Genomic DNA, 22,261 nt, shown 5'->3' with positions numbered 1-22,261 from the left:
CTTTGTATACGTTTATAATAACATTCAATTGTCATTCCATTTGTTATCAAATAAGTATAATATAAACTTATGAGAACTTTAAATAAACGTTGATTCGTAAATTTATTAAAAGCATAATAGTGTCGGTAAGATACTCCAACTTACAGCTACTTTAATTAATTTTATATAAATGCACATTTGAATTATGAAGACATTTAACACCTATTTTGTTTTAGTCTTTGTCAAACTCAGCATATCACTTTATATATATGCATACATCCAGTGACTTTACCAAATTGTTATTATAAGATACATAGATATATATATCCCAAACCCACTTGTTTTTTTATATATACTATTCTTTTCATTCTTTTTCTTCCCTAGTATCCTCACTTCTCACCCTTTAACTATTTTTGTTTAGTTGCTTTTGTATTCCAAGAACTGGCCACCACCATCTATTATTACTCTTACAATTCGTTGCAATTTAATAATATATATATGTCATTCACATATATGATGTTGGCCACCATATATCACTGTTTTTGTTATCATTTACCTTCCAAGATCAACCACTCAATACCACTATTGTCTACTTCTATTGACGAACAGCAAACACACATGTATCATTGTTTATGATTGATAATCATCAATATTTATTTACTGTAATTGAATGTGATTTGCGTCACTATTTCCACAGTGTAATTAAGATATTTAAGCCACTGTTTTTGTCTATCTACTATATCTCAATCAATTTTATAGTGTAACTATATCTATGTATAAAATCTACATATTCACTGTGATGACCCAGAAATTTTGACTAAACTTAAACTTAATCTTTGTATGATTAACATTTTCGACACGATAAGCAAAGTCTGTAAAACTGAATCTCAAAATTTTTGAATTACTTTTATATATTTAAATACCCTTCGGTTGTTTTCGACGATTCGCGAACAATTATATGTAAATAGATACATATATACTATAACATGAAAAGGTAACAATGTATTAATTGTTTGATAACGTACATTAAACTTATTAGTTTAAATATCTATTTGAATGTATATGATAAGTTGAAATATTTATTATTAAAATTTATTTATAAATAACTTCCAATGTGTATTTAAAAACTAATTTATGTATATTAAAAAGATATATACATATATATAATAAACGATAGTAACATTCGTTTATTGATTCAATTGATATTTAGATAAGTTAACTAAAGCGTTTAAGATGAACCAGTTAAACACTAATTTGCTACAGTGTTTTCAAATTGCCACATTACTCAAAATGCTACAGTGTTTTCGAAAATCACTATTTGCTACAGTGAAATTTGACTTTGCTACAGTGAATTGCTACAGTAAAATTTGACTTTGCTACAGTAAAACACTATTTCAAAATGAAAATGTATATATTATATATATATTAACAAATAGCGAGACGATGATTTATAGAAGTAAATGACCAAAACATTTGAAAGTTTAAGTTATACTATGAGTGGTATAGTTTATGAATAATTTAAGGCTATATTTTGACAAAGGTACGTGACACGAAACGTAAAATGCAAGTGTTCTAAAGGTACGAAAGGACATTCGAAAAACCGGAACCGGGACATAAGTCGAGTGATGACGTACGACTTATCGGAACAAAAATTACAAGTCAACTATGCACGTGAATTTAATATAATATATAATTAATTATATAAATTATATAAATTATATTTATATTAATTTAATATTATGTTGACAAACAAGAAAACAAAATTTTGTGAGCTGGAATCTGAGGCCATGCGATCGCATGGCCACAAGCTTATAAATCCATGCGATCGCATGGAGGCAAAAGTCTGGCCTGATGCTATAAAATGGCATTTTGCTCGACACATTAACACACACACATACATATTACTCCGTATTTATTTTATTATTATTATTATTATTATTATTATTATTATTATTATTATTATTATTATTATTATTATTAATCTTATTATTATTATTAATTAGTATTATACATAAAATACTACGACGAGGTTATGAGCTTGTCACTTTCAAAATGGTTTCCAAGCGAGCTAGAGCTAAGAAAATTATGGGTTATTGCCAAGAAAATTATGGGTAATGTTCGGGGGTATTTTTGTGAATCAAACCTCGTGTTTATCATCTCCGATGCATCTACGTGCTTTCCTACAATATTGTATATCAATATTAAACAGTGAGTTTCATATGATCCCTTTTACTCTCTACATTTTTGGGCTGAGAATACATGCAAATGCTTTATTAACTATTTTACAATATTTATATGCGTGAGTTTCATATGATCCCTTTTTCAAATTATATTTTTGGGCTGAGAATACATGCACAGTTTTATAAACTGTTTTACTAAATGGATACAAATACTAAAACTGATTTTGTGTGAGTTTCATATGATCCCTTTTTCAAATTATATTTTTGGGCTGAGAATACATGCGCAGTTTTATAAACTGTTTTACTAAATGGATACAAATACTAAAACTGATTTTGTGTGAGTTTCATATGATCCCTTTTACTCTCTACATTTTTGGGCTGAGAATACATGCAAATGCTTTATTAACTGATTTACAATATATATATGCGTGAGTTTCATATGATCCCTTTTACTCTCTACATTTTTGGGCTGAGAATACATGCAAATGCTTTATTAACTATTTTACAATATTTATATGCGTGAGTTTCATATGATCCCTTTTTCAAATTATATTTTTGGGCTGAGAATACATGCGCAGTTTTATAAACTGTTTTACTAAATGGATACAAATACTAAAACTGATTTTGTGTGAGTTTCATATGATCCCTTTTTCAAATTATATTTTTGGGCTGAGAATACATGCGCAGTTTTATAAACTGTTTTACTAAATGGATACAAATACTAAAACTGATTTTGTGTGAGTTTCATATGATCCCTTTTACTCTCTACATTTTTGGGCTGAGAATACATGCAAATGCTTTATTAACTGATTTACAATATATATATGCGTGAGTTTCATTGCTCCCTTTTTAATTGCTTTTTCAATCTATATTTTTGGGCTGAGAATACATGCAATTTATTTTAAACCCAATGGATACAAGTACATACTTAATTCTACACTGAGTTTGAACCGAAAATCCCTTAGCTTTGGTAACTAGTAACTGCCGGTTATAAGAACTGGTGGGCGCGAGTAGTAGTATATGGATCCATAGGGCTTGACATCCCCGTCCGAGCTAGAGCACTAGCCTTTTAACGGACGTATGCTATTTGATAAGCGTACACGTTGGTTTGCGTGTATTATTAAGATGATTATACAAAGGGTACAAATTATATAAACGTTAAAGTTTAGTTACCAGGGTGCTCAATTTTGTAGAACCGATTGATAAACGTTTCGGATGAAACAACTGAAATCTTGTGATCCACCTTTTATGTAAAACCTATTGATAAAACGTTTTGAATAAAACAACTGAACTTTTGAAATCCACATTGATATACGGATTATGTGTAATATTAAAACTATGAACTCACCAACCTTTGTGTTGACACTTGTTAGCATGTTTATTCTCAGGATTCTAGAAGTCTTCCACTGTTTGCTTATACGTGATACAAGATATGTGCTTGGAGTCATACATGCTATATACAAGAAACTTGCATTCACCAAACCATTACCATGTATCTTATTTTGACTGTATTGTCAACAGATGTATTATTGTAAACCATTTAAATGGTGATTGTCTATACGTAGGAATCATCAGATGTTAAAAACCTGGAATTTATATATTCATTTATGAAATACATTTTCAAGCGAATACAATGTTACAAAATGTATCACATAGAGGTCAAATACCTCGCAATGAAATCAATGAATGACGTGTTCGTCCATATGGATTTGGAGCGATCGTCACATTCACATAGATATTAATACATACATAAATGATCAACTATCCATTACCTTCAACCTCCTAATCACCCACACCACAACAATCAACGGGAACCACCTCAATCACATCTTCTTCTTCACTCGAAACACCACCTTCATTAAGCTCGATCACCACTCAAACTTGTGCCTTCTCCTTTTTCAAGAACACCGATCACCACAACTTACGTTTCTATTTCAACATCCATCGAATCACCTCACGACCACCGTTCTTTCTGTTGAACACTACGTGCACACCACTTCCATCATAACCATAACAAGTAAACCATGTTTGCTACTATTATGCATTTTCTGTTTCCTGTTCGAAGACAGTAGACCAACACAAGTATGGCGGCCGTATTTCTTTCTCTTGGTTGTTGCTACAGCCGGAATATCATCACCTTCACCTCAACACCTTGAATTTTCTTCATCGACATCCACATCAACTATTGTTCAATATTTTTTTTCTGTTTTAACCACAAACCATCGCCACTAACCACTGCTATATATTTTATTTCTCTCTACCGTTTAATTCCTGTTACACCACGAACACAAACCACCACCTGCAAATCGTCACTTGATCGATATGAATTACTTCTATTATTGCTGATTTTTTTTTTTAAACTCGATCACCACCAATCACCTTGACACCCATTATCACACCACCTTTACACCACTTGATCACTAACATGAACGAACCAACCACCACCACTGTGTTCCCGTCCACCATCCACAACCATAGACCACCTGCAACTATTTATGGCTGCCATCAAGAGCGATTGATATTCAGTCGATCACCAATACAAACCCACCCACTCAATTACTATTTTAGACTATCACCGATAACTACTGCTATCACTCCTATTATTTTTTTTGTTTATTCATCGATGAACAACACCACTATAATCAACCGGTTACCACAGCTGCGAAAACACGATGATAATGATTTTGAATAAAGAAGAAAGAAGATGAATAATGAATGTGATTTTATGATAATGAAAATATATATGAACATGTTATATTTGTTAACCACCGGCGTATTTTAAGGTTTACACTTCCTACTGCCGTTCGAGTTATGTTCCTTTTTGTTGTGTGGCCGACAATCAAAAACTATATAACCCTACATCCCTCGGTGGTTTAAAAGAAAACAACTAGCGGGCCTCTAAAACTTTTAAACCGTGTACTGAACTGCTACTTGGGCCGACGTTTGTTTAATGGGATTGGACCGAGATTTTTGTTGTCTGTTGGGCTGTGTCCTATATTTGTTGGGCCAAGAAACGAGCTATATTAATTTACGTTGGGTTTCATGGTAGAAAAACATGTTAGATCAGTTGGTTAGGAGTTTGATGTTTAACCGAGAGGTCGTGGGTTTGAGTCCGGGCAGTGGCGATTTTTTTTCTTTAAGCTTGTTACATGAAGGTAGCATTTTTATTATTATTAGTATTATTATTATTATTAATTATTATTATTATTATTATTATTATTATTATTATTATTATTATTATTATTATTATTATTATTACTATTATTATTATCATTATTATGACTAATATTAAAAATATAATTATTATTATTATTATCACTAATACAATTAATATTATTATCATTACCATTAGTAGTAAAGTTATTATTATCATAGTTATTATTATTATTAGTATTATTATTATCATTATTATTACTTTTACCATTATGATTATTATTACAACTAAATTAGTATCATAATTATCATTAGCATTAAAAGTATTAGTTTTATAGCTAGTATATTTATCAGTATTATTATTATCATTATTATTATCACTATTATTATTAATCTTATTTTTATAAAAATTATTACTAGAATTATCATTATTTTTGTCATTATTATTTTTATTATCATTATTATTATTTTTACTATTAATTTTATAAAAATTATAAAAATTATTATTATTATTATTATCATCATTATTATTATTATCTTTAACACTAATATTATTATTTTTAACATTATTATTATTACAATAAAATTGGTTATTAGAAAACTTATATAAAACATATGTAAAAGTATATACATATAAATATATAAACAATTGAAATAATATATATAAAACTTGTTTGATTATGATTATATGTGTTAATATATATAAATGATATAGGTTTGTGAATTCGAGGCCAACCATGCATTGTTCAGTTGTTCAATATCGTCATATGTATTTTTACTACAAAATACAATAAGTGAGTTCATTTGCTCCCTTTTACTCTTTATATTTTTGGGACTGAGAATACATGCGCTGTTTTTACAACTGCTTTATTAAATGCTTTTGAAATATATTTTTGAACTACGAATACATGAAATGCTTTTATAAATGTTTGACGAGATAGACACAAGCAAAACATTCCTCGAATGAATTATGTGGACGTGATAATTGCCACCATTGAATTATGTGGACGTGATAATTGCCACAATTGATATGAATATTTTTCCCCTGATTATTATTGCTTGGTAACCTAAGAATTAGGGAACATCACTAATTTTGAGAATTTGTGCACGCCTAATTGACGCGAATCCTAAAGGTAGCTACCGGGTTTAACACCCCCACCCAGAATGTTCACTAGACGGAAGGGCTAGTGGGTGTGGTGTTTAGTACTTCGAAGTTTATATGATTATTATACAGACGATATGTTCTATTTTGGGGATATTATTATGCGCATTATATGTTAAGGTCGGTTACCAAACCAAGCTATGAAAGAAATGAAAAGTGAATGTTATGTATCGAGAGAATGATTTTATACACAGGTTATGTGTATGTTATTTTTGTGCACGAGATATGTGTACGGTTACTAAGATTTATGAAAGATGATTTCGTACACGAGAAAGGTGTACTGTATTTAAAAGATATCGCATGTACATTACAGGTGGGTATAGGATTCGGGCCCATTTGTACCATGCAGCATTTAAATCTTGTGGTCTATCAAAATGATGAATTTTATTGTTTATGATAAACTTATGAACTCACCAACCTTTTGGTTGACACTTGAAAGCATGTTTATTCTCAGGTATGAAAGAAATCTTCCGCTGTGCATTTGCTCATTTTAAAGATATTATTTGGAGTCGATCATCGCAATGGAACCATATGTTGGTGACTTCGTCCAGACGGATTAGGACGGGGTATGACATGTGGTATCAGAGCGGTGGTCTTAGCGAACCAGGTCTTGCATTAGTGTGTCTAACTGATAGTCGTTAGGATGAATTAGTGAGTCTGGACTTCGACCGTGTCTGCATATCAAAAGTTTTGCTTATCAATTTTGTCAGAAATCATCTGCTTATCATCCTTAGGAAATTACCTGCTCATTATTCTTAGTCTAGACACATCTTACGGCATTGATTGCATGAATAGTGTATAGACAAAAATTCATATCTTAGCGTATCTGTTACTGTAGACTTGTCTGACATATTCTGTAAATTCCTTCGTAGTCTACGAAATCTTATGTTCTATATATATAGATATTCTATGTAATTAGAATACCATCCGATATCCAAAAATCATTTCATACCGAAAAACCCTTTACTCAATCGCACGAAATGGAACTCGTCACTAGTTCAAATCTCTCGTATTCCGACATGGAGTTACACTCAAGCTCCGAAAGCAGTGTAACCAGAATGGATCAACCGATTAGCCATCATCTATTCTGGATGAACTGGGGCTGGGTTCGTAGTCTACTTAATCATTGGAGACAAGAAGAAGGTGATCCCTTCCACCAACCGAATTCACCTCTTGGCGAAGAACCTGAAGCACTTACCGGTGAACCTGTTCGAAACACCATTTTCTCTCTCATTTCCAGAGTATCTCATCATGATTATATTCTATCCACAATTCTAAACCTTATTCATCCGCTCATTCCAACTGACAATCATCCCGGGATAATAGAAGAAGTCAACGAAATTCGCGCTCAAGTAATCAATTTGGAAAACGTGGTGCAAAACCTACCAGCATCAGCAACAGCACCGGCAACACCAGTACCACCAACAACCCAAGTTTCAACATTACACGCCTCAACATCTCATTCCATACCTCGAGTATAATCATCGTTCTACGTATCGTTCTACATCAATTATCTTCGTTCTTCATGGCGATTAAGTAATCTCTAATGTTTTAGAGATTATGTATTCTAGTTCTAACGATAAATCAAATGAGATTAATATCATATTAACTCATTAAATCCATGATTGCATCTGAAGAAAATATATATGTATATATGTTTTCATAAAGATTGTAATTAAATATTCTTTTGTACAAACTGTTAATGGTGAAAATATTTTAACGGGTAGGTAATACCCGAGGAAATATTTAACTTTCATATTAACATTTTATACTGTACATTCTTCGAATCTGATTCAACAGTCATTTACTATCCTACTTACATCCACAGATATACGTATCTGTTTACAGTAGAATAACCATTTTCCTTCAATTTCATATTTGGATTTTGACCTATCAGAATTCAACAAGTGGTATAATGAAGAAAACATTGGACAAAATAAAATTTGTTAGAAACAAACAAATTAACTATGAGAAATTTTGTTAAGAATCCACGCTAACTGTTCCTAGCTAACTGTTCCTAGCTAACTGATTACATTTTATTTATCACAATTTATTTATCGCATTTTAATTATTGCAATTTTAATTCTCGCAATTTTATTTATCGTCAATTAATTTCTGTTATTTATTTTACGCACTTTAAATATCGGGACACGTATACAAGGTTTTGACATATCATATCGACGCATCTATATATATTATTTAGAATAACCATAGACACTCTATATGCAGTAATGCTGGAGTTAGCTATACAGGGTTGAGGTTGATTCTACAATAATATATATAGTTTGAGTTGTGATTGAGTCTGAGACGTATACGGGTCACGAAACGTATTATTTAATTCGAATATTATATATTAAACTATATATGAATTATTGGACTGCTAACTGTGGACTATCGACTGTGGACTAATAATATTGGACAATTAAAATGAATTAAAATATTGATTATAACATATGAAACTAAATATTTCTACAAGTTTGCCACTTGATTTCATCTTAAACCTCATTTGTATCCTGACGATTACAATCTGCGTTCAAACCTTTTATGATTCTTGAAAACACCTTAATCAAGAGGATGAACCAACCGCACTTCACCTACGGAAGGAAAGATTTATGCATATAGTTATGTACCTGAAAACACTCGGAACCTGAGTAAACGTTTAAAACATGTCTGTGCTAACTCCTTTGGCGTTGTTATTACCGAAAATAACTTTGCAAATTCCTTTCCAAATTAGCAAATTTTGTCACAGCTCCAGCAAGTCAACTTCGACTTTCATTCGGATTAGCCTTATTATAGCCTTGATATATAAGTCTGTCTTTCGTCATCGTTGTCGGGGAACCTTTTATATTCCACCACATTAGCAGTAAACTTACCAGCAACTTCATTACTTATTGGCTTAAGTCGCTCCGAAGAATCATTATATTTGTTCATTAAAAACCCTATCATATACCCATCCGCACCTTGTAACGAGAGTTGCCATACCAATTACCAAAAAATCAGCAATTCGTATTTTGAATCTCGCAGCGTTTCTAATCAACCGATATATATATAACATTTACCTCTCAGAATTATGATTTTCCATTCTGAAAAGCACCCAGTCTACGAATCAATACTCGAAATGCTGAAAAAGTTGAATGAAACAACAAAAACGTAAACGACCTTAACAGTTAAAAGTTTGACGATAAAGAATAGTATGTTGGCAAGCTCAGAAATGTTGGAACTGGAAAACGGATTGAGCTAACCACGAAGAACTCTCTGAACAAATCACAAGGACTAAACTTATACATTAAAAATCCTTATGATTCTGTTTCTAATGAAATCTTTAGCGAATACCTTGCTTCTGACTCCAAACTCTTGCGGACAAATTTTCTTCACCATCCTTCAATATTAGAAATTCCAAGATATCATCGTATCTTTCATTATAAATATCCTCCATATTTCTGAAGATATTTTTATAACTATTCTTATCTGAAATCATTAATCTCTTCGTGCTATCAGTGTTACATCATATAGAAACTGTTAGTTTCTATATTCTGTAAACTTTCGAGCTTAAAATATGAATGTCATTGAAGTAATGTTGGGAACTGATACATGAGTTAGTATAATATAATGACGCTTGGTCAACGTGATTATATTACAGTAAGTCATGATGAGTTTCTAATGAAACGTGATGATGGTTCACAGTAGATTATACCATCATCATGTGTCATGTTACATAACTCTTTCATTCTACATAACCTCCGAACATATCAAGAAGAATATATTCTTGATAGTTCTATCTTCTGTAATTTTGATAAATTTAAAAATCAAATTGTGCTATCACGTTCTTTCCTGCTTAGAACATTATAATCATTCGAAACTCTATATCTACAAATTCTGGACCATTATTCGCTTGACTTGGGGTCGGGAAGAGAAAACAAAAGCATGAAGCTCCGAAAAATAAAGGAAAATATAAAGCCGATCACAAACACAGGAATTACAAACCGTGTATATCAATGTTTATCGCAGCATAAAGACACTGGAGAATTAAAAGCATTATAACCCCAAGGGCAAAGTAGAAGAAAACGGATTCCTCCGGTGGTAATTGGAAAAGGAGAATGATTGCTATGATAGTGAGGATAAGAACAAGAATCAGAACTGGATTAAGCATTTTCACAATCTTTTGGATGTATGGACTAAGAAAGACAATATAGGAATGGTGAGGATAATGGAACGGAAGAGTTTAATTTATAATGAGAATATCAGACAATGTAATAGAGGCAGATCATTGTATTTAATTATAGAGATCTTGATTTCCTTATTAGTCAAAGAATCAAATCTTTTAGATTTCAAAGATTTTCTTTAAATCCCTTGAATTCCGGAATTCACCCAAGACAACGTCAAAAATCAAGACAAACATACGTTAAAAGTTAAGACGAATCTTTATTTCGCATCTCAATCTTTTGTGATAGCTTTACTCGTACGTTTCACATGATCGAATCGTTTTATCTATATTAATCAATAATGATAAAACTCTAACTCATATTCGTCATGAAAACACTTTTATTGTTAGCCATGACGACCTCACTCAAATTTCGGGACGAAATTTCTTTAACGGGTAGGTACTTTAGTGACCCGGAAAATTTCGACTAATTTTAAATCAAACTCTCGATACGATTTCATAATTCCGACACAATAAGCAAAGTCTGTTAGGTTGACTATCAAAAATTTTGAACTGTTTCATAAATTCATTTAACCTTCGACTGTTCTCGACGATTCACGAACAATTATTTGTAAATAGAAATATATATATATATATATATATATATATATATATATATATATATATATATATATATATATATATATATTTAATAGACTTTGTATACGTTTATAATAACATTCAATTGTCATTCCATTTGTTATCAAATAAGTATAATATAAACTTATGAGAACTTTAAATAAACGTTGATTCGTAAATTTATTAAAAGCATAATAGTGTCGGTAAGATACTCCAACTTACATCTACTTTAATTAATTTTATATAAATGCACATTTGAATTATGAAGACATTTAACACCTATTTTGTTTTAGTCTTTGTCAAACTCGGCATATCACTTTATATATATGCATACATCCAGTGACTTTACCAAATTGTTATTATAAGATACATAGATATATATATCCCAAACCCACTTGTTTTTTTTTTTTTTTATATACTATTCTTTTCATTCTTTTTCTTCCCTAGTATCCTCACTTCTCACCCTTTAACTATTTTTGTTTAGTTGCTTTTGTATTCCAAGAATTGGCCACCACAATCTATTATTACTCTTACAATTCGTTGCAATTTAATAATATATATATGTCATTCACATATATGATGTTGGACACCATATATCACTGTTTTTGTTATCATTTACCTTCCAAGATCAACCACTCAATACCATTATTGTCTACTTCTATTGACGAACAGCAAACACACATGTATCATTGTTTATGATTGATAATCATCAATATTTATTTACTGTAATTGAATGTGATTTGCGTCACTATTTCCACAGTGTAATTAAGATATTTAAGCCACTGTTTTTGTCTATCTACTATATCTCAATCAATTTTATAGTGTAACTATATCTATGTATAAAATCTACATATTCACATAGATATTAATACATACATATATGATCAACTATCCATTACCTTCAACCTCCTAATCACCCACACCACAACAATCAACGGGAACCACCTCAATCACATCTTCTTCTTCACTCGAAACACCACCTTCATTAAGCTCGATCACCACTCAAACTTGTGCCTACTCCTTCTTCAAGAACACCGATCACCACAACTTACGTTTCTATTTCAACATCCATCGAATCACCTCACGACCACCGTTCTTTCTGTTGAACACTACGTGCACACCACTTCCATCATAACCATAACAAGTAAACCATGTTTGCTACTATTATGCGTTTTCTGTTTCCTGTTCGAAGACAGTAGACCAACACAAGTATGGCGGCCGTATTTCTTTCTCTTGGTTGTTGCTACAGTCGGAATATCATCACCTTCACCTCAACACCTTGAATTTTCTTCATCGACACCCACATCAACCATTGTTCAATATTTTTTTCTGCTTTAACCACAAACCATCGCCACTAACCACTGCTATATATTTTATTTCTCTCTGCCGTTTAATTCCTGTTACACCACGAACACAAACCACCACCTGCAAATCGTCACTTGATCGATATGAATTACTTCTATTATTGCTGATATTTTTTTTTTTAAACTCGATCACCACCAATCACCTTGACACCCATTATCAAACCACCTTTACACCACTTGATCACTAACATGAATGAACCAACCACCGCCACTGTGTTCCCGTCCACCATCCACAACCATAGACCACCTGCAACTATTTACGGCTGCCATCAAGTGAGATTGATATTCAGTCGATCACCAATACAAACCCACCCACTCAATTACTATTTTAGACTATCACCGATAACTACTGCTATCACTCCTATTATTTTTTTTTTTGTTTATTCATCGATGAACAACACCACTATAATCAACCGGTTACCACAGCTGCGAAAACACGATGATAATGATTTTGAATAAAGAAGAAAGAAGATGAATAATGAATGTGATTTTATGATAATGAAAATATATATGAACCTGTTATATTTGTTAACCACCGGCGTATTTTAAGGTTTACACTTCCTACTTCCATTCGAGTTAAGTTCCTTTTTGTTGTGTGGCCGACAATCAAAAACTATATAACCCTACATCCATCGGTGGTTTAAAAGAAAACAACTAGCGGGCCTCTAAAACTTTTAAACCGTGTACTGAACTGCTACTTGGGCCGACGTTTGTTTAATGGGATTGGACCGAGATTTTTGTTGTCTGTTGGGCTGTGTCCTATATTTGTTGGGCCAAGAAACGAGCTATATTAATTTACATTGGGCTTCATGGTAGAAAAACATGTTAGATCAGTTGGTTAGGAGTTTGATGTTTAACCGAGAGGTCGTGGGTTTGAGTCCGGGCAGTGGCGATTTTTTTCTTTAAGCTTGTTGCATGAAGGTAGTATTTTTATTATTATTATTATAATTATTATTATTATTATTACTATTATTATTATCATTATTATGACTAATATTAAAAATATAATTATTATTATTATCACTAATACAATTAATATTATTATCATTACCATTAGTAGTAAAGTTATTATTATCATAGTTATTATTATTATTAGTATTATTATTATCATTATTATTACTTTTACCATTATGATTATTATTACAACTAAATTAGTATCATAATTATCATTAGCATTAAAAGTATTAGTTTTATAGCTAGTATACTTATCAGTATTATTATTATCATTATTATTATCACTATTATTATTAATCTTATTTTTATAAAAATTATTACTAGAATTATCATTATTTTTGTCATTATTATTTTTATTATCATTATTATTATTTTTACTATTAATTTTATAAAAATTATAATTATTATTATTATCATCATTATTATTATTATCTTTAACACTAATATTATTATTTTTAACATTATTATTATTACAATAAAATTGGTTATTAGAAAACTTATATAAAACATATGTAAAAGTATATACATATAAATATATAAACAATTGAAATAATATATATAAAACTTGTTTGATTATGATTATATGTGTTAATATATATAAATGATATAGGTTTGTGAATCCGAGGCCAACCATGCATTGTTCAGTTGTTCAATATCGTCATATGTATTTTTACTATAAAATACAATAAGTGAGTTCATTTGCTCCCTTTTACTCTTTATATTTTTGGGACTGAGAATACATGCGCTGTTTTTACAACTGCTTTATTAAATGCTTTTGAAATATATTTTTGAACTACGAATACATGAAATGCTTTTATAAATGTTTGACGAGATAGACACAAGCAAAACATTCCTCGAATGAATTATGTGGACGTGATAATTGCCACCATTGAATTATGTGGACGTGATAATTGCCACAATTGATACGAATATTTTTCCCCTGATTATTATTGCTTGGTAACCTAAGAATTAGGGAACATCACTAATTTTGAGAATTTGTGCACGCCTAATTGACGCGAATCCTAAAGGTAGCTACCGGGTTTAACACCCCCACCCAGAATGTTCACTAGACGGAAGGGCTAGTGGGCGTGGTGTTTAGTACTTCGAAGTTTATATGATTATTATACAGACGAGATGTTCTATTTTGGGGATATTATTATGCGCATTATATGTTAAGGTCGGTTACCAAACCAAGCTATGAAAGAAATGAAAAGTGAATGTTATGTATCGAGAGAATGATTTTATACACAGGTTATGTGTATGTTATTTTTGTGCACGAGATATGTGTACGGTTACTAAGATTTATGAAAGATGATTTCGTACACGAGAAAGGTGTACTGTATTTAAAAGATATCGCATGTACATTACAGGTGGGTATAGGATTCGGGCCCATTTGTACCATGCAGCATTTAAATCTTGTGGTCTATCAAAATGATGAATTTTATTGTTTATGATAAACTTATAAACTCACCAAACTTTTGGTTGACACTTGAAAGCATGTTTATTCTCAGGTATGAAAGAAATCTTCCGCTGTGCATTTGCTCATTTTAAAGATATTATTTGGAGTCGATCATCGCAATGGAACCAGATGTTGGTGACTTCGTCCAGACGGATTAGGACGGGGTATGACAATGTTTGAGAGAGGAAAGATTCCAGACGTAGTAACATACAATTCACTTATTGATGGTTACTGTTTACGAGGTGAAATGAGCAAAGCAAGAACGACTTTTGATTCAATGACACTTACATGTCTGGTCCCTAATGTTATCACTTACAATAGTTTAATAAACGGGTATTGTAAGAATATGATGATTGACAAGGCCATGGATATGTTTTCAGAAATGGAAAGAATAGGTTTGAAATGTGATGTAGTCACTTACAGCTCCATGATACAGGGATTGTTTAGCGTTGGTCGTTGTGTTGCTGCTTGCAAACTCTTTGATGAGATGCTTGCACATGGTCAAATTCCTGATGAACCAACTTATAGAATAATATTAAAGGGTCTTTGCAGCAACAATCTGGTAGAAGATGCATTCACTTTGTTCAAGTTAATGGGTAATAGCAAGCTTAATTCAAATATTGTTGTGTATAACATCTTGATTGATGGTGCAAGCAAATGTAAGAAGTTTGATATCACAAGGGTTCTTTTTGAAGACCTAAATACTAAAGGCTTGAAACCTACTATTCAAACATATAATGTGATAATTAGTTCTCTTTGTAAGGAAGGTCTATTAAGTGATGCAAAGAAGTTGTTTCTAAAAATGGGTGGGAGTGGTTGCCCGCCAAATGATGTTACGTACAGAGTTCTTCTGCAAGGTTATCTAAAAAACCAATACTATGATGATGTAGAGATGCTTTTACATGAAATGGAAGGAAGAAGTTACTCACTTGATGTTACGACCTTAACACTGTAAGTGAATCATATAGCAGACGGTTCATTGAAGAATAAGTTGACTGAGTTGATAGGTAGGCTAGTGCCAAAATACTTGATGGAAACTTACGGATAACCTCATTAGGGATAACCTCATTAGGAGAATTATGGTCATGGAAATGGTCATTGGATAACCTCACTTAGTTCACAACTTTTACGTTTTTCTATATTTGTCATTGTTGGATGATGTGTAGCTAACCATCATCTTTGTATGTATGTTATTGCTACATTTTGCAACCATCATCTTTTTACCTTATGTGTTTTTATAACTAGCTGATGATGCTGGTGTTAGGATTTTGGTTTCAGTCCACCTTAAAATTGGTAGCTTCAACTGGTATGTTAATTTGGATATTATTATGTGGGTGTATTTACTAAGTCAGTTATGTGTTCTGTTTGTCACTGCTTTTGTATGCATATCACGAACTTTTATTAATTTGGTGTTTGTATAATTAAGTTATTTCGGCGAATCTGTGTAATTTATTATCTTATAACCCTAATTTTGATGCTGCAGATTTGTAAAACTGTGCGGTTAAATTGTTGTTATTTTGTTTGTTATTCAATTGTATACCTTGTTTTTGTTTTATGGGTTTTATCATTTTCAGCAGATTTGTATGTATAATTATATTTGTATATCTGTACACTCACTATTTTATTCTGTTTCTTTTTCAGACATTTACCGGGTTCTGTTATATGACCTTTTGTTTTGGCAGAGATGTACATGTCCGTGTATATATTTATATATGTATTAACTGCAAATTATAAGTGTTATTATTTTGTTTGTGTGTTTGTAGATATGTGTGTGGTTTTAGGGCAAATTTATTTGTGTGAACGTATGTATGTTTGTTATATGCTCTATTTGTTTCCATACAGATATAATGTGTGTATGTGGATGCTAACTTATCAATATGTTTTTTACGTGTTGGTGCAACTGTAAATTATGCTATTCATCTGTTCCTGTTTGTACATGGTAATATGGTATGCATTTTCCTTATTCAGAGTTATCCGAAGCATCAATCAGGTAATATCGACTTTTGACTTGTAAAATGGTTATTTTTATGTTTTACGTACTACATGGCTGTCTAATAAATATGCATATTAATATTATGCTAACTTATTGAGTGTCTCAAGATTGATAGATATAGTTGTTATAATAACTCGAAGATGCAATGATACATAGAGGCTGATAAGGGGGAGGGTTTGAGGTATTTAAGTCTTTTAATTGAGGTATTTAAGTCTTTAAAATTACATTGAAGGAATCAAATTTATTATTTGAATGTGTTTTTTAAGACTAGATTGGCTATATAAGTTCTTTTACTCTAGGCCTGTATGTATACAACTGAGATTTGAGTGAACTGCCTTAATGCAACATGTAACTACGGTCTATTGATTAAGAGATTGAGATCGAAGCAATAGAGATGCTTGATGACTCAGTGGTCTCTTAACGGCTTTAAGTAGGTTCTGTTGAAGCATTACACTTTTGTATACCATTCAGACCTGTATAAAGCCTACCGTTTGTAAGAAAATACAGGATTTTATATCTTCCCTGATCTTAATAATTACCATGTACCACCTATCTTGTGTGTGTAATTAGTCTTTGAGGTATGTCATTGAGTATTGTTTGTCACATGCGATCATGTGATCGTGTGAGTATTCAACATATTTACGACGCATATATGTGTAATATTGGTGCCTGAATGCTCAGTGTTGTCTTGAGGATGGTAAGGTACGATCCCAGTCAACTCTGGTAAAATTGTGGGTGACTGATAAATTTTTTGGGATTAAGATGTAGCACATATATAGAGATAAGAGAATGACGTGGGGAAAATTTACGTTTACCTGCCAGAATGAGTATGTCTATTACACATATGCACTATGCTCTTTTTTCGTCTTCATAAATGCATTTCTGCTAGCGGTGGCTATTTTCTATGTAAGATGATTGATCGATCATGTTATCTTCGTAGATATGTGAAATTGAATTTCATTTTTTTTAGCAGGGCCGTTGAGATTGCAAGATGGAAACAGCATTAAACCGGACTTAGTTTGTAAACATAATTTGAATCAGGCCCTAAAAATGCTACTTGCACTTCAGATCTTGTGTATGTGCCTCGGCTATATGTGTAGCAATGGGTTTGCAATTCGAACATCCCACTTCATGAGTTTGTAGTTCATGTCAATTAGATTTAAAAAATATTAAGTATTTTGTAATGAACAACCTTATAAAAAATTTTACATTATCACTTTACATGCTTGTTTAATAAAGCATAAAATGACAGGTGATATTTCATATGTTGTTTTTTGCAAGAAGATCAAATCCTTTCATATGGTGTGAATAACCCGGTAACTAGTAAAAATACTCAATCCCTCTCGAATAGGGAAAAACCTTCTCAGAAGAACACACGGTTTTTTTTAACGACGGTTATGAGTCACTGACGGGGTCCGAACGCGATGCCGGAACCCACACCTGATCATTTTCCTGGACGAACCATAACATTCCTACCACCCCTTAGTAAATTTGACCCACTTATATATTAAGGGCTTGATTTCCGTTATGTTTATCTCAAACAAGTGAAACATCGACAAAACATCTTTTTTAGCTTAAAAGAAAATGGGTCAAATGAATCAAAAGGGTTGTAAGTTTCCCAAGGTGTATTGTATAAGCTTTGGGTTGGATATGGGTCCTAGTTAGCGTAGGTTTAAATCCAGGGGGAGGTTTTCTCAAGGATTCTGTTGTGGTGATAAAGGTGTATGACCCAAGCCACTCGGTTTAATCCAAAGCACACCGGGTACCCAATGCGGCGATAGTGTGTGCTGAGTTTCCTTCTAGCGCGCGTGGTGACAAATGAGAGCATTCGATGTCAAAATTGTCGTTCTAAAAAAAATCCATGTATTAATGAATACTTTAATAATATCTTTTTTATAATCATTTTATAGGTGTTGCTATTTTCAACTGTATGTAATCTTTCACAGTAATACATAAAGGGATTTCATTAGGAAGCAAATTTGTTGTATTGAATGACATAGACTTTAGGTAATTTTATTAAAAGTACATGGTTAATGAATTCATTAAACATCCAACATAATTAATATTTAACTTATGATATATTAACTGTTAAACAATGTTATGGAAAAATCAATATATTAAGCTTAGAATAAAATATAACTCTAATGGTTATCCTCCTAAAACATATGCTCTGAATATTATCAATTTTTATGGGATATTACAAATGGACTCGCGAATTAGATTGAGCATTGTTGAAAACATTTGTTCTCCCTCTGCTAACAACATCGATGAACTTTCTACTATCCCTGAGAGCGTCGAAAAAGTTTTGCAATCTGATTTCAAAAGACTACCCTGCCTTATAGCGAAGGTTATATACATTTGGCCGACCATCTGGTTTCCTTGAAACTATTTTGTCATGAGCCTTGTAAACCCACATATATCTTCAGTAGTTCTCAATCTTGATCAGCTTCATTGTAAACATGCATGTATCATCTATACCCGCGAATCTCACAAAACTGACCATTTCTTAGTCTTTTCCTTGCCATGTAAATATCACGCATGTTAGTCATTAATTGTTGGCCCATTGTGTTTAGGCCCTTTGTTTTTATGTTAGGTCTTAGCCCATATCTATATATATATATAATGCTTGTAATCGTGTATCAGTAATCAACAAAAAAAAAATTCCACTGACTCGTAGGCTCCTTCTCCGTTGTGATAGCTCGGTTGATTTGTATCGGGTTAATTCTCCCTCAAGCTCTTCTCACATCGCATACAACTTGGCATCAGCGTCTTGGACACCCTGGTAAAGATGTGATGCAACATCTTATTTCTAGTCATTCTATTTCTTATAATAAAACGAGGTCTCACATGTTTTTCCATGCTTGTCAGCTTGGTAAGCATGTTTGACTTCCGTTTTATCCTTCCGTTTCTATTGTTACCTCTTGCTTTGACATTGTTCACTCCAATTTTTGGACTTCTTCACTTCCGATTCTAGGTGGTATTAAATTTTATGTCGTATTCCTAAACCATTTTTCTCAATATCTTTGGGTATTCCCTTTACATACAAAGTCTGACGTGTATGCTAAAACTTTTCGTTTTTCTCCTTTGTTAAAACCCTATTTAATTGCGGAATAAAAGCAATGTGACCTTTGTGGTAATTTCGACAATCACTCCATCCACAAGCTTTTTCAATCTAACAGCATTCACATTCGTATCTCTTGTCCTCAAACATCCCAACACAATGGGAAATCCGAGCGCATGATTCGAACTATTAACAACCTCATTCGTACTCTTCTTTTTGAGGCACACTTACCCCTTCTTTTTGTGTAGAGGCACTTCATATGGCCGCTCACCTCCTCAATATACTTCCCTCGTCTGCCATTAACAATGAGATTCCTCACACTCGTTTATATAAATCCCAACCGACGCACACTTTCCTACGCGTTTTCGGCTGTCTTTGTTACCCTCATCTAAACACCACTAATAAACTAGCCCCTTGCTCCACATGCTGCATTTTCTCGATTACCGTCTAACCATCGCGAATATCATTGTACCCTAACAAAATCATCATCTCTCATGTCACATTTGATGAATCCGTCTTTCCATATGGCTATATGACCCCTACTCAGTCACCATCATGTTCTTTCCTAGATTCTTCACCCACTCCTTCAACCACCTCCATGACTGACCAACCAATCGAACAACCCAGAACAACGCCATCACCGCCTCCACCTCTGCTGTAATGACCCGCACTTTTTCGATCATTCTATATTTATAAGATTAATATTTACATAAATTAAACCTTACCAACATGACAAGCAATCCAAATTGTTGAGACTTATGTCTTCGAAAAGAGTTTTACACAACGTTTGACCGTTCAATTTGACCGATGATATCACGAACTATATAACATACGATAATTATACGTTTATGTATATATATGTATTTATATATATTTAACATGATCTAAGGATGTTTAACATCTCATTGGGTACTAATAACAATGAGTTATAAGTATATTTTGAAACTACTAACTTAAGTTTTCAAAACGATAACTATACGTAACGTTCTTCGACATAAATACTTATAACCTATAATACTTATACATGCATCGTATAGATATGTATTTTATCACTTTTAAAGGGCTTACATACATAAAACAATATAAGTATATTTACAAAAGATAGCTATATTTGAATCCTCGTTCCGTTTCCTCAAAGATTTCTATACGTATACCTAGAGTATATGTACCCGTATCATACGCAGCTTCTAGATGTATTTACTATTGGTATATACCAATAAAAATCTGCTCCTTAGCAGCCTTAAATGATTAAGAAACACGTGGAACCAACCATTTGTCAAGTAGCATGAATTATTTAGCAAGAAAACAAAGTTAGGTATCTTTTTTTTCCTTTATAACCTAAAAACGTTTTTATGCATGCACACCATTTCTTCACCCCATTTTCTCATACTTACACTCCCATTTCTCTCTCAAAATACTCTTAACTTCATACTTGATCATCTCCAAGCATTTTCCCCATCATTTAGCTTCAAAAACATCACTTAATCACCATAAGAAAACCCTTACAAAAACACTTCAAGAATCCTTCCAAGAACACAAACTTACTTCCAATCTTTCATCCAATTCCATCACCCTTTTAGTTCTAGGTTCTTACTCCTCTTTTACAGCAAACTTGTCCAAGGAACTTGAGGTAGAATCTATGTTCATAACCTTATTCGATTCATATATATATAGCTATCTTATTTTGTGGTATAAAATTTTAACAACAAGAACATAGTTTGAATGTTTTCAAACTTGTTTGCAAACTAAATAGATCCTTCTAACTTAACTTTTAAAATACTTCAAGACCTGTAATATATCATAAATATATGCTAATTTAACAAGGTATAACTTGGTTTTTCAAAGAACACCTTAAAAACTGAATTTACGACGTCGGAGTGCAACCGGGGGCTGTTTTGGGTTGGATAATTAAAAACCATCTTAAACTTTGAATTGGAGGTTTATTTTCTGGAAAAATGATTTTTACTATGAATATGATAACACATAAAAATTTCATGATTTAACTCAAAGTATAAGTATTTTTAGAAAAATAATCATTTAAGGTTGTTTACATGATGGAAAATGATTAACTTCATAAGTTTCACTAAAGTTTGACCTATGACCTGTGATTTCGAATACAAACTAAGGTATTTACAGTTCATAGTCTTAAAGAGGGACTCGATCCAAGGAAGTGACA

The 22,261-nt window shown here is 32.1% G+C and overlaps 1 pseudogene; it reads left to right on the top strand.

Annotated features, from left to right (window-relative positions):
• Positions 1 to 16,079, top strand: part of LOC139889809 (uncharacterized) — a 68,244-nt pseudogene extending 52,165 nt beyond the window's left edge.
• Positions 16,080 to 22,261: the final 6,182 nt, after the last annotated feature.

This window comes from Rutidosis leptorrhynchoides, chromosome 2 (assembly GCF_046630445.1).
Source record: "Rutidosis leptorrhynchoides isolate AG116_Rl617_1_P2 chromosome 2, CSIRO_AGI_Rlap_v1, whole genome shotgun sequence".
NCBI classification, from domain to species: Eukaryota; Viridiplantae; Streptophyta; class Magnoliopsida; order Asterales; family Asteraceae; genus Rutidosis; species Rutidosis leptorrhynchoides.
This window is presented reverse-complemented; position numbering and strand designations above follow the sequence as displayed.